Raw genomic sequence first — 21,160 nt, forward strand, 5'->3', positions numbered from 1 at the left:
AGGTACATGCCGACATTAGGTGCACTTACCCTACAATCTTTTTCTATGAATTTTACAAGAGAACGCGCCGAAAAGAAGCACACAACTTTTGATGTAGTTTAAAGATGCTATAAAAATCCAAGCAACCCCAAATAAATAAAATGCAATTTAATTGGTTCAAAATAAGAATATTAAGAACTTTATTACTTTAACACAAATTATAAAAAGTCTCCTTACATTTAATCACAACTCACTTTACTTCCTTCGCTCTGCATTTGATTTTGCTTTATCGGCCAAAGATTTTTTATATTGTCTTCCCACTCCAGTTCAGATTTCGAAACAGAGTCCAACTCACCTCCACTAATCGTGAATTACCGCAAAACTGTTCGTGTTTAGTTTGTATTTCTTTATTTTATAACAAACTGGGTTGCTTTGTAGGGATCTCTAAGCAAATGCTTATATGTATCGAACGGAGTGTATTTTTCATAACTTTGTTGGACTTCAAACATCCAATTTTGGTTTTTGCTGGGTAGCAATAAAAGTCGTAAACTGCTCTCATATCAATTCTATGATGTTTGATATAATGGTCTAAAGGTCTAAATTATATGGTAACCAACTGAAATGGTTGTTGGGAGCAACATCTAGCTAGGGAAATGACTACCAAAATAAGACCCACATCCAAAATGAACTATGTCGGTCCATTCCTTTAGGTAAGTCCCCCGCAAAACGTTTTAGCTTAGCAAGTCCATACGCTCCAAATTCTGAAAACCCCCTAAACTCATAAGTTTTTTGTGATAGAAGTGTGTCTATTCAAACAGGCTGAGAGAATATTTATGTCGGCAAGGCCGACTGATACTTTTTTCACTCGTTTGAACAAGGTTTAATACCAATAAGGCATCAATATTTTCTTCCCATTCAAATCCGAAATACCATGTTACAGTTTGTCCATTTGTGCACAATAGGGGGGTTATAACTTTGCAAGTATAGCCGTGTAGAGCATGGAAAATTTGAAGAAATGATTTGTAGTTGTCACTATTTCTCTGCCGTCAAAAATTTGCCAGCCCCTATAGACTGTGCCCGCACCGATTGCATTCAAGTTTTGTTATGTAGTTATTTTTTTTTTTTATTTTTCATTAAAACACAAAATCTTTCTTAAAAAAAGCTATTTTTATTAAAATTAAATACAATCAGTATCGGAAAGTTCTACAAAAGTACATCTAATACATAAATTTCTCAAATCGCGATATATTATTAGTTTATTTTAAAATTATTAGAGTTGTTATATGCCAAAATATCCAAAAAAACATGGATAAAAAACTTCAAGTCAAAATCGAGATGCTCGATCTTCACCGTAGACATATGCTCTAGTAGACATTTTTGCTGGGTACAATCCCAGGAATCTTACTATGTTCAAACCATGAATTTATTTTGTCCCCAGCAAAAAAATCATTACCAAATAATGGGTTTTAAAAGTACTTTTTGGTAGTCGCAGCTACCTACAAACCATACCCATTATTTCAACAAGGGCATGTCGCACTGAATAACTAGTTATTCTATAACCACTAGAATAACTACAGCCAACTAATAAAGTCTGCATACACCCTATAAATCTCGAGTTTAATACAACCAAAATATATTCCATAATAAGAATAACGGTAAATTCCATAAAAATTAACAAAAAATAATAGGAAAAAGTGTACATACACACCAATGAAGTATAGATATTACCGTAAAATTTATGGAATAAGCAAATATAATTGGAACATATTTGTTATCTGGTAATAGCCGTTATTTAAGGTCAGACTTCGCAGATACCTCGTTAAAACTGACCCTTTTCAGATTTCTTTGAGTTTTTTACTTTAGAGATTTTGAGATCCCAGAGCATTGATTCAATAGCATTCCAAACGCAAATTATTAGAATTACCTCGAAATAAGGTCTGATATAATGTTTGGACCTTGTCTTAATCAGAAATGTAAACTATTATTCTACAAACCTGCTCCTAAAGCTCCCAAACCATCAAAATAAAAGCAACACCAAAGAATGCATGAAATCGGCATGAAATTATACTGTGTATCACATGATCGTTAGGGTCATTGAAATGGCTATAAATATCTGATAATTGTACATTGCTGAGTCAATGCATTCCGCATCTAATTTGCCTCTTGGAATGTTGTGGATTATATAAAAGAACGAATCTATAAACTTTATGAGAAAATAAATAGTAATTATAGCGAAGCTCAAGGACACAAGGACAACTTCAAATCGCTCTGGGATCTCAAAATCTTCAGTTCCACGGTATTTCTTGGGTTATGTAAAGAACTAGAGTGAAAAAGTCAAAGAATTTTGCAACGGTCCTTTTTAACGAGCTATCAGCTAAGTAACGGCAATTAACCCTCAAATATGTTATTATAATTATATAATTGTTCCACAAACGTCCCAGATGGGATAAGCAGGACTTCTCTCATATCAATGAGTGCACCCCGATTCATATTAGCTCAATGTTATGGGACCTACAGTTCATCGTCGAGACAGAACGGCGTGTCTTAAGACACCACATGTAGAGAAGTTTTACATGGCTGAAATACTCAGGAAATGGCGCCAACATTACTGAGGGGTATTTTGCCACCGTTGAAAATTGTTTGATGTTGCTTGGCCGGGGAATCGAACCCACGACCTTCAGCGTGCAAGACGGGTGTGCATACCATTGCACCACGATGGCACCCGTAATTAGTTTGTCTAAAATATATCATGGACAACCAGAGGCATTCGCTAAAGCAATAAAATGTAAAATTTGTATTGTTTATTCCATTAAGTTTACGGTAATATCCGTATTTCATTGGGGTGTATGTAAACTTTTCCCTATTATTATTTTAAATTTTATAGAATTTACCGTTATTCGTATTACGGAATATATTTTACTTTTTGTTGTTTAGGGATATGAAATGGAACTATGTACTTGGATTTTTATAAAAATGTTTCCTAATCCTTAAAACTCGAGATTTATAGGGTGCATGTATACTTTTTTGGTTAACTGTAGTTATTATATGGTCACTAGAAGTTGAAGAATATGTTAAAATAATGTTCTATTTTTAGAACAGTTGAGGTGGGATTTGTTTTCAATTTCACACAATTCATATTTTCATTTTATTATTTTATTTTGCTCTCTGCTGGATTTGTTCGTGCGAACTTCTGATTTGTAGCGGAACATACCACATACTGTGCCACGCGTACTAACATTTAGGGGTGTTTAAACGCTTACATACGCATCACCAACTGTTTTTTTATATTTTTGAACACACAAGCCTACGATTTGGGACACACACGCTTTGTGCCACCGTACTCATCACTTAAAAAGAAATAATATAGGTATTATTTTTGTTACATTACTTTGTAATGGGTTACATAGTGACTAGACACCGGATTTTGCATATTTTTTTAATAATAAAGATACGAGGATTCTGATTGGACCAAAATTCGTTTCAAAGAAAACTGAATTTAATAATAGGGTCATATTTTATATTTTTGTTGCAAATTTTGTGCATATGGCAAATATGCAATATATATGCAAAATATGCAAGAAATATGCGTAATATGCAAAACATATGCAGAATATGCAAAACGTTTTTGGCCGAAAATTGTCATAAAAGTCGCAAAATTGTCAATTAAAGTTGGAAAAATCACCAAATTCTTCAAAGTGTTCTAAATTAAGATTTTTGGCCGTTTAACGTCGATTTTTTAGCAGATTAATTTGTTATTACCCCTTACCACAGTGTGGTGTAGGGTATAAAAATATGCTTGTATGTATAGTGTAGTACCATTTTTTATACCCTACACCACTATGTGGGGAGGGTATTATAAGTTGGTTTTGGCCAAAAAGTTTGTAACGCATCGAAATAATGGTCGTAGACCCATACTTATATATATATATATCAAAATGAATGTCTCGACGAGCTGAGTCGATCTGGCTATGTGTGTCCGTCCGTCAGTCCGTCCGTCCGTCCGTCCGTCTGTCCATCTAAACCTTGTAATCACGCTACAGGTCGCAATTTTGATCGGATCGTCACGAAATTTTGGGTGTTGATGGGGGTCCCGGAGGGGAAGAAGCCTATTGATTTTGGTGATAGTCGGATAATATTTAGGGGTCGGAATGGGCAAAAAACTTATGTGGATAAAAAGACAACGTTTTTTTCCAAAGCGAATATCTCAGCTTCTATATGCAAAAGCAAAACCAAAGTAGAAAATATCACCTTTCTAATGATGTAAAGTAGGTTCTTGTAGGTGATCAAATAACGAAGATATCACAATAGTCGCAAATAAACCCCAAATTTTCATGCTTGCGATTTTAGTTATAATGACGAATATCACAGCTTTGGCTGGGGACTTTCCAAAAGCAAAGTCTGACTATGAAAGTAGAAGATTCCACCTTTACAATGATGCAAACTAGGTCGGCGTAGGTGACCAAATAGCGGAGATATCACAATAGTCGGTAATTCATCCCATTTTTCCATTTTTTTGGAAATCACGCTACAGGCCGCAATTTTGATCGGATCGTCACGAAATTTTGAGAGTTAATGGGGATCTCAGCCTATTGATTTTGGTGAGGGTCGAATAATATTTAGAGGTCGGAATAGGCAAAAAACTTATTTGGATAAAAAGACAACGTTTTCTTCCAAAGTGAATATCTCAGCTTCTATAAGGGGTATACAAAAACAAAACATGACAATGAAAGTAGAAAATATCACCTTTCTAACGATGTAAAGTAGGTTGTCGTAGGTGGTCAAACAACGAAGATATCGCAATAGTCGCCAATAAAACCCAACTTCTCATTTTTGCGATTTTAATAGTAATGTCGGATATAAAACCTTTGGTTGGGGACCTTCTAACAGCAAAGCCTGACTAAGAAAGTAGAAAATCCCATATTTGAAATTATGCAAAGTAGGTTGGCGTAGGTAGTCAAATAATAGAGATATCGCAATAGTCGTTAATGCATCCCTTTTTCCACTTTTTCTGCAATCACAATACAGGTCGGAATTTTGATCGGATCATCACGAAATTTTCTCACAGAGATAGAAGCCTATTGATGTTGGTGATGTCGAGAGTAGTCAAATATAAAATTAAATATTAATTATTTTGGTTCAGTTCGCCTTAAGTCATTTGGTATAAAAGCCAGATAGGTGAAAACTTTCGTATCTCCATAAACGAAATGTTTTCGAGTGAAAAGATTATTCACAGAGGTAGTGGTGTAGGGTATCACATAGTCGGCCCCGCACCGACTATAGCCTTTTCTCACTTCTTTATTATTAAACTATGCAAAAATATAAAATTTGTTAAATTTTGAAATATTTAATGTAGGTTAGGTTAGGTTAGGTTGAGAAGAGGGGTGATTCAAGATCACCACATGTCCTTAAAAAGAAAAGGCATACACTTAAGCCAGAAGAGGCCTGTTGTGCGCTCTAATTTTATGTGTCCTGGAAGTTGTTGTTAGTTTAGGAGTTCCGTCCCATTGACGTAGTCCCTCAAGTTTTTGAACCCGATGTCCTTGATATGGTCGAGTCCTGTAATTATGTCGTTTCCCATTAGTTGAGTTCTCAAGTTTGTGAAAGCCTGGCAGTGGCAGAGATAGTGTTCCAACGTTTCGTTGTCCTCGCCACATGCCCTGCATTCACCATTCTCTGCACAGCCTATTCTGTGCAGATGCGCTTGTAGTCCTAGATTCCCTGTGAGGACACCGATAAGTCTACTGATATCCTTTTTACTCATCACTAGGAGGTCACTTGTTTTGTCCTGGTCTGGGTTTCCCCATAGGATTTTTGTAGTTTTTCCCTTTTCCTGGTTATTCCATAGGGATACATGAGCATTCTTTGCCCAAGCTTTTAGTTCTATACGCGCCGCCTTTAAAGGTTTGGCATTGTCTAGACTTACTGTAGGTAGCTCCCTGGCTTGTTTTGCTACTTCGTTTCCCGTAATCCCTATGTGTCCTGGTACCCATATAATGTTTTCCGAGCCATAATGGGAATAGTCGTTAATTGAATTTTTACACTCTAAGACAGTTTTCGATATTGTTGCCTTACTTGTTATAGCTCTAATTGCTGCTTTACTATCCGTAAGGATGTTAACTGTGAGTGGCCTTGTATTTGTTTTAAACCAGTTCAGACATTCTGTGATCGCTCGGATTTCGGCCTGGAGGATCGTGTTATGATCCGGCAGACGAAGGGAGATCCTCGTTTCCGTGTCTACGATATAAAGACCCAGTCCCGTTCTCCCCCCTAACACAATCCGTAAACCCGCAGCTTCCAGCGGGAATCTGTGCAAAGGTTCCATCGATCCACATACCTCTGTCCGGTATTAGAACTTCACACAGAGCTACTTCACTTGATTCTGGTATCCGGTCCGATACTATTTGATTTATAGATTCACCCGTTGTGAACCGTAATATGCATTGGTGGTATGTTTGGTGGTCTCTTTCGATCCACTCGCTCATCGCTTTCAGTCTTATAGCCGCGATGGCTGCTTCATACCTTACCTGTATTTTAATCGGGTGGACAAATAGAATTGTCTCTAAAGCCCTAGTTGGTGTAGTCCTCATCGCCCCGCTAATGCCTAGGCAACACTTTCTTTGGACTTTTTGCAATATTTCCACATTGTACTTTTTGTCCATAGCTGTCCACCATACAACATATGCGTAAGTAAGTATCGGTCTTATTACGCTTCTGTATAGCCAGTGTATCATTCTAGGATTAAAACCCCATTTTGAGCCTATAGCCCTTCTACAAGTTGACCAACATCTGTGTGCTTTGGCAGCCCTTTCCTGAATATGGTCTTTCCATTTGAGTTTCCTATCTAGGATTACCCCCAGATATTTAACTGTTGGAGATATAGTCAATGTCTTATTCAGGAAAACTGGTTCCTCGACGGAGCCCAATTTCGTTTTCCTAGTGAAAAGACATGACTCTGTTTTTTCCGGGTTAACATTAAAACCTCTTGGTCTAGCCAAGTTGTAAGCTATATTTAGAGCCTCTTCGGCTCTCCTGCAAAGTAGATTTGGATTCTTTCCCCTTAGAAGTATTATAACGTCGTCTGCATAACAGACTGGTTCAAATCCTTCCTTGGTTAAGGACCTTAGTATACTATTTATGGTAGTGAACCCACAGAAGCGGCGATAAAATCCCCCCTGTGGCGTTCCCTGCCTTACTTTGTCTCTTCTTGTTACGTCATGTAGCGCGCAGCTTATCCATTTGTTCCTTAGCATGTCGTCTATCCAGTTCCTCAGCGTTCTGTCTACACGAAATTCGTCTAAGGAGTGGATCAGCGTTTCCGTGCTGACGTTGTTGAAAGCACCTTCTATGTCGATGCAAACTGCGAGTGTGTACATCTTCATTTCGAAGGTCCTCTCTATGTGGTGTACTACCTCATGTAATGCGGTTTCCACTGATCTTCCTTTCACGTATGCATGTTGTTTATATTTCAACATGTCGTTGGAGTTTTTGCTCTTGATCATGGTATCGACTGTCCGTTCCATTGTCTTGAGTAAAAAAGATGTTAAACTTATCGGGCGATAAGATTTTGGTACTGCGTAACTTGCCTTACCTGGTTTGGGTATAAAAACCACCCGTGCCTCCTGCCAGGTTATGGGAGTATACGCAAATTTTAAGCACGCGTTGAAAATTTTGACCAGCTTGGACGAAATGTAGTCCACTTCCCTTTGAAGTAAGGCCGGGAAGATCTGGTCAGGTCCTGCTGCTTTGTTTGGTGAGAAGCTCATTATGGCTTGCTTAACCATAGAGCTGTCTATTTTTGGTACTGTCAATGTCCTCTTTACTTAGGCATTCCTCATCTTCTCCTTGCCCTAGTCTGTACCTTAATTTAATTCCGAACTTGGTCCAGTTTGTTTTGGATTTGTTACGGAATGTTATCGGGTTTGGCGGTGGCCTTGATATTTTGAACCTAATATACCTGTGGTCAGAGAAGGAGTGGTCATCTGAGACCATCCAGTCATGTACCTCGTTTATTAGGTTTTCTGAATATATTGTTATATCTAGTACTTCCTCCCTAATTCTGTTAACAAAAGTAGGTTTATTTCCTACGTTAAGAGTTATTAGGTCGTTAGTATTCAAATAATCTAGAAGGGCTTGACTCCTTTTGTTAGTGTTAGTACTACCCCACGAAATGTGGTGTGAGTTAGCATCGCTACCTACTAGTATTTCGTTACCTGTTTGCTTGATTTTCCTCACCAGCTGCTGCAATTCCGACGTAGGTGGTAATGTCGGGGAGTCGAACGGTAGGTATATAGACGCTAGGTATATATTACCATTCCCTTGCTTCAATACCGTGGCGTCCGACGATGACAACTCCGGAGAGAAGAGAAAGCATAAATTTTTATGGACTATAATACAGGTCCTCGGGCGGGTACCTGTACTAGCGTAGAAAAGTTGATAATTTATATGGTTCAATCCAGAGACCTTGTTCTTCACTGTCCCAGGTTCCTGGATTAGACCTATATGTATATTACCTTTGTTCATTTTCTCCATCGCGCATGAGTTGCCGTTTCGCTCCGCTGGAGGTTGATCTGGATGACCTCAATCATTGGTCGTCCAGTAGACGGTTTTCTTGGGAGGCGCTGATGGGTTCGTCTCCCTCTGTGTCTTCGCTCGGTAGGTTTTTTCCCGGCTAGGTGGTTGGGCATCTTCCTCCTCTCCGACTCTTGCCCTCCCAGTCTTGAAGGTGACTGCGTTGCAGATATAGAACGCCCTGCCCTTCGTCTTTGAGAGACTGGCTAGTGAGAGGTCGTCAATTCCCACCACAAGGAGAGTGCCATCTTCTTTCTCCTCCCTGTGGAAGACTTCCCACCTCTTCACTTCCAAAGTCTCGTTTTGTTTTCCAAAGACTTCGAGCATGCGCTCTGACTCCAACTTGCAGCCATAACCTTTTACGAAGACTGCCGCTTTAGTCAGGTGAGGTACGTCCTCCTTCCTCACCAGCTTCAATTTACCGCCTTCCCAAGGGGTGGTTACTCCACTTATAACCTCCTCGAGAGCGGTCGGTTTTGCTTTTGGGCCCAAGTAGAACCACAGGAAGTCCCCCTTGAGCTCGCTGCTAATTATGTTTATTGGGCCACTTCTCAGGATGTGATCCAATATTTTGTCGCCGATCATTTTTCGATGGCCTCCTGGTGTTCCTTTGGCAATCTGCCGGACCCTCTACTGGCGTCGATCACTGCATAGCACTGTTCGTCCCTGTAGTACTTCCTGGTTACCTTGGAGTAAGAAGTTGACGACTCCGCTCCGTTTTCTGCGACCATCTTCCTCTTCTGGAAGGTCTTGGACTTCTTAATTGAGTCACCGGGTCTTCCAGAAGATTCTGCAGTCGCCCTCACACTCTTCATGTCTGAGCTCACTTCTTCGCCCTCCTTCGAAGGGTTCTTTGGGCAGTCTCCTTCGTGTGGGTTTTGGATTGGTTTGCTCGGGACATTCGAGTGTGGGAAGCTCTTTTTCTTTTTACTCGGCTTAGCGGTGTTCTGTTCCTCGGGAGACCATGTCCTCTTCGCCGCTTTCGAGGAAGGGGAGGGAGTATCATTGGTCTCTTTTGGAGCAGCCCGTTGTTTTTTGTTAAGCCGCGCCTGGTTCTTCTTATACCTTCGTCTTTGAGCCCCAGTCCACCGCACTTTATTTGTTGTAAGTTTAGCGATGTTATCGCTTATTTCTTCTACCATGTTTGGGACCTCCTCTTTATTTGGGGTTTCCACGACGGCAGTATTGTTTTTGCTGTTGCTGTCGGAGTCAGGGTCGCTCCCATACTCTGATGGTTGGGTCAAGTTTAATCTATCCCTAGGCTTCCCTGTCTCCTCCTCCATTTTACCTGCACCATAACTTTTATCTCATTTTCAACATCCATATTTGTTTTTTGTTTTAGGGGAACACCCCCGTAGTCAGTTTTTTTGTCCGCGGGAAATTCGAAGTTTCCAGAGGTAGGTGATCGTACCACTCTACCTCAGACAGTACAGTCACTAGTGATTTCCTAGTTTGGGGTAGAGTGATACGATCATCCACCTCCCCCTATCCGCCGGTGGGGACGCGCCGGGTAGGAGAACTGACAAACACCCTCGGGAATATTTAATGTAAAATTAAAATTAAATAAAAATATAAAATTCAATATTTTCTTTGTCTTAATTTGTTGCATAAGGAAACAAGTAAGAGAGGGCTATAGTCGGACGGGCCGACCATGTGATACCCTACACCACTACATGTGTATTAACTCATCGCGTATTAAAACCGTTTTAAAAATTGATTTTGCCTGGCTGGGGAATCGTTCTGAAAGAAGGTGGCAAAGCGAATCATGCTGCAATGTATATATAAAAATCCAATTGTACAATTAAAACGTTAGGGCACCATGTCGACGCCTCCGAACAATAGTATGCTAAGTCGACTTAGCATGTTTTCAAGTTCTTTACATTTTTATGTTTAACGTCCTTTAACTTAAATTCTGTCAAATTTTGGTAATAATCGGACAATCCGAACAGTACTGAAGGTCAAAGAAATTTCCAAACTTTTAGAGCTTGTCCTGCAAAACTCACTGTTCAGAATTAGCAAACTATTATTTGGAGGTGCCGAACGTCCTTTAACTTAATTTTGGTAATGATCGGCCAATCCGAACAGAAGTTATAAACAAATATTTACTTAGCATAGTACTGAAGTTCAAAAAAATGTCAACACTTTGAGAGCTTCTCCTGCAAAACTCACTTTTTAGACTTAGCATACTATTATTTGGAGGTGTCGATGTAATATGCAACAATGCAACAACTGGGAATGGGAAAATGTGGTTCTCTACACATAACCCATTATATATTAAGCAGTAGGCCCGTTATCTAGCAGACACTTTATTGCAATTTTCATCGGGGGGAAGATCAGTAGTTCTATTTTCATATGTAGTCTACTTTGCCGGTATATGCCCTCCAGGAAAAAATATATTGTTGTATATTTCATACAAATGTAATGGTCTATTTCACCCGCTAAATAATATAAAAGATATAAACTAAAAATATTTTTTTTTGTATTTTTCATACAAATGTAATGATCAATTTCACCCGCTAAATAATATCAGATCATCATCCAAAATTGTAGGCCTCTTCTTCGACCTAAACTCTCAACTCATGCAAAATTTCGTCATTATTGAACTATAATTGCGACCTCTAGCGTGTTTCATCATTACAATACAAGCAAATAACAGGGGACATTAGGCTGTAACTCTGTTATCTTATCATGTACACCAACACAATTGACATCATTAGAAAGGTCAAGCCACAGTTTATACAGTTGGCCATTCAGCCCAAACTAGTTAGCCCTGACTATTTAGTTTGCTGTCAAATACATAAAATACAAAGGAAATCAAATCACAATAATGAACAATCTATTATGTTTGTTGTCAAATGTTGTTAACAGAACTCTGAATGGCCAACTGTATAAACTGTGGGTCAAGCATTCCTCATCCAAGTATAGCTTACTCGCCCGGAAAATTGTTCACAATTTTCACACAAAAGTTTTGGTCCGTTTAAACCTCTAAATATTATCTGATCGCCATCTCAAATTGCAAGCTACTTCTTTGTCATATACTCTTAGCTTATTTAAAATTTCGAGGCGATCTGAATATTATTGCGACCTACAGAGCATACACAACATCGGATAAAAATTATGTTTTTGGTCCATTTCACCCACTAAATATTTCACGATCATCACCAATTAAAATAGCGATCTTAGCGATTTATTTTTTCACAATAGACTCCATTTTTGCCCTAAGGCGTTCTTCGGCACATTGGCTTTATTATCTCGAATTCTGTAATACTTACGTATTTTGTTGTTCAGAAAGAAATGTTAGGAACAGAATTGCCTTTAATTCAATGCATAATACTGGCAAATAGCTTTAACCATTCCAGAGATATGGGTCGCCGAAATCCCCAAATAGCCAACAAATCAAGATTTTCGTAACTTCGAGGACCCAGTGGCACGTATTAACAAGGGACTGACATAATGTGGTCTTGGGGCCATCTAGGTACAGCCGTTCACAGCTTCCAAGTTGTTTACCATCCTTTACCCCTCCTGGTAATTGATGTTCTGTGTCCAAGTTACATGATATTTTTCAAAAAATTCGGAGTTAATGCTTAATCTGTTGAACAACAAGTAAAGGTAGAGTTACATTAGGCAAATATTTGCTCCAGCGACCGGCATTGTGCGCTTACTGAGATCAAGTGGGTGTTAGTAATACATTGAATTTATGCTCACTTGCTCTCAGTAAGCCCACAATGCCGGTCGCTGGAGCAAATATTTGCCTAATGTGACCTTACCTTAAGTCTCACCTGTAATTACGCCTGGCAGTTGTTCTTTTGTTAGTTTGGTTTGAATATTTCTAGAGAAATTCCCATCTTCTTCTGCTTGCTTTGTTAAGATTTTTGTCGCATTTGGCTCTTTGGCACTATCAGATCAAATAGTGTCATTCCAAAAAGTTCAGTACTAAGATACCACAGATGATTTATCATTTTGATATTTGTCTGTGAATGCCTTTCGTATTTCAATAATAATAATAGGTTCTGTATTGGATCTAAAAAATATTTATGAATATCGTTTTCACTATTTTGTATTCAACTCAATCTATTGTCTCTATTCCATAACAGCAAGCCGTTCTTTCTGCTCTGTTATGAGAATACCTGGTAATAGTTATCCATGCCAGTGCAAATAGCCTTGTTTTGGGGTATCTTAAGCATTCCTTGAAGTTGTTTTCACGGTTTATTCTCTGCTATTCACGCTTCTAGAGATCTTATATTTGTTGGGATCCTCCCCGAGAGCTTCTACTGTAGCCAAATTGATACGAGTAACGTTCCTATAGGACATGCTACAGGGGTCCAGCAGCAATGACAATTCCACGGTTAGGATTATCTTGAAGCCACACTTGATTATTTTCGGGACGATGGTCCTTCAGATTCTACGATGCCTTTAGCATCAAAACAAGACATAGACCTCATTGAAAATCTATTGAAATACGACAAACAAATATCAAAAAAGGAAATAGCAAAATGATAAATCCTCTTTGGTATCTTAGTCCTAAATTTGTTGTCGTGGTATTGTTTGAACCGACCCCGCAACACGTCGTAAAGGGGCAAATGGCGACAAAATGTTAACAAAGGAAAGATAGAAATTTCTCCAGAAATATTCGATCCAAACTTACAAAAGAGCAACTGCCGAAGTTCCTAGAAAAAGGCCTACCTGACGTAATTAAAAGTGAGACTTATTGTTGTTCAAGAGATTAAACAGTAACTCCAGGAGGCGCAAAGCAGGGTAAACAACTTGAAAGTTGTGAACGACATACGCGAACGATTACAACCAATGCGTTCTCCAAGTAGTCAGCTGTATCCAGATAGCTCCAAAACCACTTGAATACATTTAAACAAGAATAAAATGTAAAAGATGTTTCTTTTCATTCCAAAAATTGATAAAAAAGAAAAAGTTTTTGAAGTTTAAGTTTATTGAGCCTTTTTTTCAAACCATAAAAAGCATATAATTTCATAACATGTTTGATACTTACCCCCAGTTTTTTTTTTTTTTTAACTATTATGTATGGTTTCAATTACATGATGAGGTGTATTCAGAAACTAACTTCTTTAATAATTTGAGTTCATTATTTAATATTTACGTAAAATCAATAACGAGCTTGCTCCCGGCTCTTTCATATTTCGAGAGTATATCTCATTTTAATTTTAGCTTATTACTAAAACTACAACTAACCTAACTCTACAAAATTTTCCTATGGTCTGTCTACATATTTTTTAATTAATTGCATTGAATATACAGAAATGGGTGTAACACCTGAAGTTTCGTACACATATGCGTTTGAAAAGCGTCTATTTACGGATTGAAATTTTTTTCCTATACATAACCGGAGAACTTTCCTCTCTAAAACTTCTAATTCCTGCATAACCGTGGGAGAAATAGTGAACCAGATGGGAAAGGCGTATAATAGTACGGGTCTAACACATGTTTTGTATAACATCAATTCGGATTTAATTGGTAGTGATTTACATTTGTCGAATGTAGTTTTTGTTGACCTTTGGACTGTCTAATTTTGTTGGTTTAGTTTGGCTTTTAGGTCAGGAATAAAAACAAGAGTTTTTGTTTTATTTTGTTTGCTTTATTATCCAATATTTCGAACGTCCTCGACGTTCATCATCAGGGATTTTTCTTTTAAAGAATAAACAAATAATATATGTTATAACAATATATAAGCAAAGAATGATTATTTATTACAATTTCACTTAATTAGCTATCACTTAATTAGCTAAAAGCCAAACTAAACCAACAAAATTAGGTAGTGATTTACTTTGAAGAAGCGTTCCAAATGATCCCTTTATACTATAAGCCTTTCCCATAAGACTCCGTGCATGTTCATTAAATTTGACTAATTTATTAAATGTCACTCCGAAATACTTAATTCTATCTTTAAATGGTATTTCCGTACCATTTAAAAATAGTCTCAAGGATTTGCTTTCTGGCACGACCCACCTTTTGCATTTACCAGACGCGTAAAAGTTTTTTAATAAACTCTATTTTCGCCCTAAGGCGTACCTAGTCACGGTTATCGGGACATTGGCTTTATTATCTTAAATTCAGTAATTTTACGTATTTTGTTTTTATATCCTCAGCATTTATGCTAACGAGGGTATATACACTTTCATTCGGGCAAAATGTGCCTCATCGAAACAATGGATTTAGACTCCAAGAATGTTTGGACGAAATCCGTTTCAGACAATTTGGAGTCGATTTAGCAATGTCCGTCCGTCTGTCTGTCTGTCTGGCTGGTGCGCACGATAACTCTGGAACGGATAAACCGATTAGGTCCAAAATTTGGCCTTCGTAATATTTTTTCAAAACTTAGTTTAAGTTCGAAGATGGGCCATATGGGTCCACTCCTTCAGGTACCTCCCCCACAAAAGTTCGAAAATGTTCGGAAAATTTGTGCGCACGATAACTCTTGAAGGGAGTAACCGATTTGGTCTATACTTTGCACATCGTAAAATGTCTACCAGTCTTAGATAAGGTTCCAATATGGACTCTATCGGTCCACTCTTTCGGGTACCTCCCACACAAAAGTTCGGAAAAGTTCATTTTAGAGCCTGCTTTCGAATCGCTTCGATTTTTGTTGTAACAAATGGTATTCCCTGACCTCCATACGACGGTATAAGTTTCATTAGGGGCAAGTCCATACTTCCTGAGAAAATAGCCTGAAAGTTTCAAAAACCCTAGGAAACCATGTCACAATGGGGAAAAATACCGATCTAGCGTGCAGAAAATCAAAAAATGGACTTGAAGGAAACTATGCATCGCTAGTACAGTATTGAACTAGAGTGTTGGCTGTACTCAACGGCATATGTAATAATTAAAAATAGTTAGTCTGAACGGAATAACGGTATGCTTAAAATTGATATTTTCAACAATGTTAACGATGACCTTTTTTAGGTGTAAAATTACAATAGACGTGTGAATTCTGTGAATATATTATTACGGAATCTTTTGTATTTTTGATATAACGTAATGGTATTAAAATACATTAAATAGTTTTGTAACCCATAAGTTATTTTAATTTAGATGTTTCGGTGTAAATAAATGTGAGGCCCATTTTTTCTAAATTCTGCAATTAAAATAGGGGTTTAGTATGGAAATTAGTCGAGTTTAGCTTTAATGTTTTATGTGTCTTGTCTATAACAATGTCTTAATTTTTTTCCTGCGACTTTTGGTTTTATAGCGATTTTAAGAAAATATGCCAATTCGGGAACTAAGCTTTTTTTTAAGTTTGGTTCAAATAAAACTTCGATTATGGGAAACATTTTGATAAATAAGATCAAATATCACTTGGAATTGATCACGGCATAGCTTATATGAAATTACAAAATGAAAAAGTCCGTTCTACTGTACCTACTATAGGGGTGGAAGTAGGAAAATTAATGCAGTGATGCGTCTCCAAACAAACTGTTAAATACAATTTTTTATTACCAAAAAGTGCAGAAAGGGATAATTTTGAACTCTTACTACACCCCCCACCATAAATTATGTATTTTCAAATCAGATTTCAGCCATTTCGTATGGATGATGTGGGTGAAATTTTAAAAATACCGAAAATCGGGCAGTACCTTTCTATGGGGGCTATATCAAAAAGTGGGCCTGTATCGACATTTCTCTGTAGGAATATTTGAGACCCTTACAAAGACTAAATGCCAAGTTTCAGCCATTGCAGTTGGTTTTGCGGCTAAAATCTTCAAAATTTGCAAAATTGAACGGTACTTTCCTATGGGGCTATATCAAAAAGTGGACTTGTACCGATAATTCTCTGTTGGAATATTTTATACCCAAAATGAAGATTTAATGCCAAACTTCAGCCATTTCAGTTGGATAATGCCGCTAAAATCCTCAAAATTACCAAAATCCGGTGATACCTTCCTATGGGGGCTATATCAAAAAGTAGACCTGTACCGACAATTCTATGTGGGAATATTATATACCCCCAACGAAGACTAAATATCAAATTTCAGCCATTTCAGTTAGATAATGCGGCTAAAATCATCAGAATTGCATAAATCAGGAGGTATCGCCCTATGGGAGTTATATAAAAAAATATAAATAATACAAATCGGCCAAATATATCAATAAATGATGTAAAATTGTCAATCTGAAGCTATTCTTAGTATAATTATGGATAAATATACAATAAAACATCGGCAAAAAAATGGGAGAAAAAGCCAAAGTTTAATTCCACAGCTAATATCTCCGCTTCTATAAGGGGTACACCGAAAGCAAAACCTGGCCATGAAAGTAGAAAATATCAACTTTACGATTATGTAAATAGGTAGGTGTAGGCGTCAAACAACGGAGATATCGCAATAGTCAGTAATCCAACCCAATTTTTTATTCTTGCTATTTTAATTGTTATGACGAATATCACAGCTTTGATTGGGGACCTTCCAAAAGCAAACCCTGACGATGAAAGTAGAAAATCTAGTTTTCATCATTGAAAAGGTGGCAATGATGCAAAGTAGGTTTAATTTTGTTTTGCATCTGATCATCACGAAATTTTGAGGGTCCCAAAGAGGAAGTATAAGATAATATTCAGGGGTAGGAATGTGTGAAAAAAATCAAAGTTTTATTCATATGCGAATATCTCCGTCTCTAGTAGGGGTATTCCAAAAGCAAATCCTATCGATACAAGAAGAAAAGATCACCCTTACATTGATCAAAGTAGGTTGGCGTAGGCGGTCAAACAACGTAGATATCGCAATATTCGGTAAAACATCCCATTTGTTTTTTCATTTTTTGTAATCCCGTTACATGTCGCAATTTTAATCGGATCTTCACGAAATTTTGGTGGTAAGTGTGTGTCCCGAATAGGAAAAACTGTGTTGAGCTTGTTGATGGTCGGCTCAAATTCATTGGTCGGAATGGTCAAAAAACTAATATGGAATAAAATTCCGTCCGTCCGTCTGTCTGTGTGCCTGGTGCGCACGAAAGCTCTCGAACGGATCAACCGAATTTTGGGTATCGTAATATATTGCCTAAACTTATATTAAGTTCGAAGATGGGCCATACCGGTCCACTCCTTTGGGTACCTCCCCCACAAAAGTTCAAAAATGTTCGGACAATTTGTGCGCACGATAACTCTTGAAAGGAGTAACCGATTCAGTCCATGCTTTGCACATCGTGAAATTTCTACCAGACTTAGATGAGGTTTCAATATCGTATCAATCGGTCTACTCTTCGGGTACCTCCCACACAAAATCTCGGAAAAGTTCAGTTTAGGACCAGCTCTCGAATCGCTTTGATTTTTGTTGTAACAACTTGAATTCACTGCCTCCCTATACGACGGTACAAGTTTAATCAGGGGCAAGCCCCTATGACTCCGTGGAGCGCAAGAAAACCCTGGAACGGATCTGCCGATTCGGTCCAACATTTGGCCTTCGTAATATTTTGCCCAAACTTAGTTTAAGTTCGAATATAAGCCATATCATTCCACATCTTCAGGTATCTCCCCCACAAAAGTTCAAAAATGTTCGGAAAAATTGTGCGCACGATAACTCTTGAAGGTAGTGACCGATTTGGTCAATACTTTACACATCCTAATATATCTACCATGTATAGATCAGGTTCGAATATAGACTATATTTGTACATTCTTTCGTGTACCTCCCACACAAAATTTCGGATACGTTCACTTTATCTCTCGAATCACTTTGATTTTTGTTGAAGCAACTTGCATTCGCTGATCCCCTTTACGATGGTACAAGTTTTTTCAGGCGCGAGTAAATACTTCCTGAGAAAATAGCCCGAAAATTGTAAAAATCCCTATGGCACCATATATAGTCGCTGGAGAGCACGATAACTCTCGAACTGGTCAACCGATTTGGTCAGACATATTTTGCCCAAACGTAGTTTCAGTTCGAAGATGGGTAACACCGGTCCACAATTTCCCGCACTTCCACCCAAAATTTAAAAAAAAAATCACTAAAACGGTATGCACGATACACTTTCTTGAACGGGGCGACCAAACTTTGGATCTTCTAATATTTTGTCCAAATTTAGTTTAACTTCCAAAAATGGCCCATATTGATCCTCTCCTTAAGGTACCTTCCCTGCAAAAGTTCAACAATTTTGTTTAAGTACAGTTTAGAGTCTGTTCGAAGATCCTTTGGAAATATATACCGGTGCTATTCGTTGTGGTCCTGTTTACAGCAATATTATGTTTTCCGTGAGTGGTGTAGTAGGGTATCACATAGTTGGTCCATCCCGTCTATAGCCTTTGCACACACACACTTGTTTTTTGTGGACTGTATACAATAATTCCATTTCATATTTATGTCATCCCATCTGTTTATTATTTCAATAAAGTTAAGCAGTGCAAATATGCACAAAAAATTGTGTCCTAGATGTGTAACGGCCTGATATTTTCCTAATTATTTCTAGACAGGCGTTATATTTAAAATACACGTTAAAATCGAGTAAAGTAAACACACACAAAAAAGACTGTCATGTTGTGTTGTAACCTTGAAACTTTCACTTTCGTTCGCAGTCTGAGCCTCTCTCTCCCGCCCTATAATAAGTTCATCACGTTGCCCAATTACTTCCAAATTGTCTATTAAGTCCATTGTTAGTCGGTTATCTGTGAACTCATTAATCACAATATGATTGGGGCAAGGTATGGTTGGTTGATTGGTTTAACCAAATTCAGGCATGTTCGAACGAGTACATGCAAATAAATTTCAAGATAAATGGAATAAACGCTCGTTAAGCAAAGTGCAAATTGCTTTAATTCATTAAAAAACATTAAAGAAACAAAAACAGCAACAACAACATTAATAATTAAATGTCAATTTTACCACCCACCTTATTTATGTTTCATGCCGTTTGCCAATTTCCATATTCATGCAAATCTCCAATACTCCAGTTAACTAACTCCAGCTTGAATGGCGTGCGATCATATTTCCCATTGTTGTCTTGATTGGTGGTGATTTTTGGCAGTAACATACTGTTCACCAACAACAATAACAACAACAGCAGCAGCATTAATATTCAGTGTAAATTTGCCAAACCGTATCGGATTCGAACATTAACCAATTTAAAAATCCATTTATTTATTGTTCTCTAGCATCATGTCAAGTCATGAACAAACATGATTTTTATCTCTATTCCCCAATTGAAATTAATCCATCTATTCGATGTTCATGTCAGAACCAAACGTGCTGGCTGGCACCACACCTTTGAGCTTTTTTTGGCTGATGACAGGCAGTGACGCCAATGTCGGCCCCAAGCCGACAAGATTCTGATTTGACACTGCATTCATGTTCTTGAGCGCAGTTCTTTGTTTTACCTTCATTCTGACGAGAACGTTTGCGCATGTTTGGCGATTAATTCATTGGCCAACCATTTATTAGAATTAAGTTAAAAGGGATTTTCGCCAAATTTGAATGTTGTTGACGGCTACACATTAAATGTTGTTTTTTTTGCAATTTATTTCCAGTCAACACAAAACAAGCTACCATGACCCGACGTGTAATTTCTTAAGCTGTCGCCAATTTTGATAGATCTTATTTTTTTCTAGGCGTAAAGATTTTGCAAATGAGAATTGAAAAAATTAAGTAGATACAAAATAAAGGCAAAAAATATTGTTAATATTTCAAGGCCAACTCAATTCTCAGATTCAAACAGTGTCGGTCACAGAATTAGCACACCCCTTTTGGGGCAAAATGAAATGATTGCATTTTAAATTGTGCAGTCACCAATTTTATACTTACCTTTTACGACGGCCATGTTAGCTCACTACCTTTAAGGGCTGTTAAAGGCAGCCCCCCAGGTGGCAACACGGGGAAGCCAGTGCCCACTTGAGATGTAAGAGGGACCAAGATAAATCCTGAGCTTTGCCATGTTAAAGCCGGCTAGGGCCGTTGCTTGGTATCTTTCATCCCCTACGTCACCCAATTTTATATATTGCAATTTGATATAGCCGACACAATTAAGATTCCAAACTAAGTGAACCGCCAATACTACCTTATTTTGATAACAAGTATAAAGTCGTCGGTCGGGCCGAACATTTTATACATTCCACCATAAAATAGTCTTATTTAACATGGAGTAATTAGTTACCTTCCACAATTTTAGGTGGAAACATTTTTCTACCACGGATACACCAAATTTTCTAATCTCATCTCGGTCGGGCCACATATTTCAGCCATTTCAAAATACCGGAAATCGGAAGTTACCGTTCTATGGGGGCTATATGATGGCGTGGACCTATATCTACAAATTTCTGGAGGAAAGTTTTATACCCCCAACGAAGACTAAATACCAAATTTCAGCCATCTCGGTGTGATAATGAGGGCAAAACCTTCAAAATTCCGAAAATCGGGAGATATCGTCCTGTGGGGGCTATATCAAAACGTGGACCTATATAAACATTTTATGGTAGAAATGTTTCTTAGCCTCTGGAAACACAAAATACAAAGTTACAACCGATTCTGTTGTCAAATGGGACTAATACATTCAAAATATATTAAATTGACGCGTACATTATATGGGGCGTTATATGGGGGCTATACCAAACCGTGGACCTATATAAACCAACTTTGGTAGGAATGTTTTTTTGGCCTCTGGAGACACAA

The 21,160-nt window shown here is 37.9% G+C and overlaps 1 protein-coding gene across 1 annotated transcript in view; it reads right to left on the bottom strand.

Annotated features, from left to right (window-relative positions):
- pigs (GAS2-like protein pickled eggs) overlaps nt 1-20,191 on the bottom strand; it is a 418,326-nt gene extending 398,135 nt beyond the window's left edge. The window contains exon 1 of the mRNA XM_073971921.1: nt 19,389-20,191. The gene's annotated coding sequence lies outside the window, so the exon portion shown is untranslated. The remainder of the gene's footprint in view (nt 1-19,388) is intronic.
- Between the last annotated feature and the right edge of the window lie 969 nt (nt 20,192-21,160).

This window comes from Musca autumnalis, unplaced genomic scaffold, assembly GCF_047663935.1.
Source record: "Musca autumnalis isolate F117 unplaced genomic scaffold, ASM4766393v1 scaffold_3, whole genome shotgun sequence".
NCBI lineage: Eukaryota > Metazoa > Arthropoda > Insecta > Diptera > Muscidae > Musca > Musca autumnalis.